The sequence below is a fragment of the Phoenix dactylifera genome, chromosome 6 (genome assembly GCF_051530095.1).
Source record: "Phoenix dactylifera cultivar Ajwa chromosome 6, Ajwa_hap1_PhDact_Kaust_v1.1, whole genome shotgun sequence".
NCBI lineage: Eukaryota > Viridiplantae > Streptophyta > Magnoliopsida > Arecales > Arecaceae > Phoenix > Phoenix dactylifera.
Window position 1 is genome coordinate 9134905 of NC_143195.1, and position 2894 is coordinate 9137798.

Sequence of the window (2894 nt, forward strand, 5' to 3'; positions counted from 1 at the left end):
ACATATTAGAACCCTAAATGAATTGTTTGCACCCGCATCCGCTAGTCCCCCTACTTGCATAGTATTACCAATTAATAATGCAGCCCAATTCGAGATTCGGGCTGCAACAATAAACATGTTACCCAAGTTTCATGGGTTCGAGAGTGAACAACCCTACATTCATCTAAACAAATTTTTGACAATTTGTCAAACGTTTAGAAATCAAAATTTAGATGAAGAGGGTATTAAATTAAGATTATTTCCCATGACTTTAGAGGATCGTGCTGCTGCATGGCTGTATTCCCTAGCTTCAAATTCCATCACATCATGGGAACAACTATCTAGGAAGTTCATGGCTAAGTTCTATCCCATGGTAAAAACTGAAAAAATTAAGGATGCCATCAGAACTTTTAGAGGAAAATCTGAGGAGGAATTTTTCCAACTTTGGAAAAGATTCCATGATCTTTTGGTCAAGTGCCCGCACCATGGGCTTGACAAGGCTGATCTAGTACATTTCTTTTATAAAGGACTACCTCCGGCACATAGAAACATGATCGAGTCCATGCACAAAGGTAGGTTCATGGACCAAACCCCGGATCAAGCCTATGAATTTCTTGTTGACTTAGCCGAGAACGCCCAAAATTGGAGTAGCTATGGTGAGGAAGTAAATAGAGATGAGTTCGGGTCTAGAAAACCAGGTAATTATGAAATGAAAGCAGACCCAGAACTCAAAAATGTCATGTCCAATCTGGTGACTGGAATGAACAACTTAAGCAAAAAGTTTGATGCTTTCACTGTTTCCACTAGCTCGAGTTCATATAAAGAGTTAAATCCCATCATGAAAGTGGATCACGAGTCACATAGTTTATGTATCTTGTGTAATAGTTCTGAGCATCTAGTGGATTGTTGTCCTAGTTTACCCAACATTAAGGCTGAGCAGGCAAATGCTCTTAACTCATATAGTGCCTTCAAGAAGCCCACTCCCAATTCATTCAGCCCAGTCTACCACCCTGATAATAGGTTCCACCCAAATTTCTCATACAAGCAAAATGAACCTATTCAGCATCAAGGTGGTCCACCAGATTTTCAGAAGAATTTTCCCAGGATAGGTCCATCACAAATAAACCAATCATTGGCTCCACCTATTCCTACTTATAGTGCCCCTATCCCTCAGCAAACTACATCATTGGAAGCCATGATGGCTAACATGATGAAGCAGCAACAAGACTTCATCCAACAACAACAACAGACCAACATGGCTCAAACCCAGACTAACTAATTCCATGCGCAAGCAATTGCAAAACTTGAGGTTAGTATGAGCCAAATAGCTAACTCTCTAGGGGATAGGAAGAGAGGGGAATTGCCAAGTCAGCCAGTACCTAACCCTAGTAGGCAATAGAATCAAGGGCCGAGAGGCCAGTTTCAGATTGATTCTAATGGAAACCCTAACCATGAAGTCCAGGCAATTACCACTTTACGGTCTGGCAAGCAAGTGGACAACAAGGTCCAACTTTCTGTACAAGAAAAAGAAGAAAAGCATGAACCGAATCCCACTCAGAAAAAGACACAAGAACAGGGAACACAAGGAATAGAGGAGAAACCAACAGAGACGTACACACCCAAGGCTCCCTTTCCTAGTAGACTACAAGACTCAAAGAAAAAATCTCAGTACGATGAAATCATGGAAATCTTTAAAAATGTCCAAATAAATTTACCCTTCCTAGATGCCATCAGACAGATCCCCTCCTATACAAAATTCTTAAAAGACTTAACCACGGTGAAAAGAAAAACCAATATTCCTGGGCAAGCTGTGATGGCTGCACAAGCCTCATTTCTTATTCAACAGCAGATTGCCCCAAAATATAAGGACCCTGGTTGCCCCACTGTTGAAATTAAAATAGGAGAAACCATCATTCGGAGAGCCCTATTAGACTTAGGAGCAAGTGTAAACCTATTACCCTATTCTATCTACACCGAACTAGGTTTGGGGGAATTAAAGTCCACAAATATTACATTGTCATTAGCAGATAGGACTGTGAAGTATCCCAAAGAAATTGTGGAGGATGTGATTGTAAAAGTTAATGAATTCTACTACCCTATGGATTTTGTAGTCCTTGAAACTGAACCAGTAAAAAATCCAGAAAGTCACATCCCGGTGATCCTAGGTAGACCATTTTTGGCCACTTCAAATGCTATGATTAGTTGCCGAAATGGAATAATGACTCTAGCCTTTGGGAACATGACTGTCCAGCTCAATGTTTTTCATAGTAGTAGTCAGTCAACTGAGATGGACGATTTGGAAGAAATTCACATGATTGAGAATATAATTAGCAGTTCTTTTGAAGAGTCGAGTTATTCTGACCCATTAGAAAGATGTTTGGCTAATTTTGGTCAAGATTGTGAGTCAAGTCAAGAGGTTAATGCATTGTTAGATTCCATTCCTATGATGGATACTAGCAGATGGGCCACCAAGTTTGAATCATTGCCTATTTCGGAATCTCAGCTAGTGTCATCCAATGTCAAACCTCCACAACTAGAACTCAAAGACCTTCCCGAAAACTTGAAGTATGCATTTCTTGGAGAAAACAAGACCTTACCTATTATAATTGCATCGAATCTAACTAAAGAATAGGAAGAGAAGCTGTTAAGTATCCTTCGGAAGAATCAGGAAGCTATCGGTTGGTCTATAGCTGATATTAAGGGGATTAGTCCTTCTGTGGTCCAACATAAAATCCATCTAGAAGAAGATGCAAAAATTTCTAGAGAACCACAAAGGCGACTTAATCCAATCATGAAGGACGTAGTTCGAGCCGAGGTCATCAAGCTTTTAGATGCAGGGATTATATATCCTATTTCTGATAGTCAATGGGTAAGCCCAGTTCAAGTCGTACCTAAAAAGTCTGGCATCACTGTGG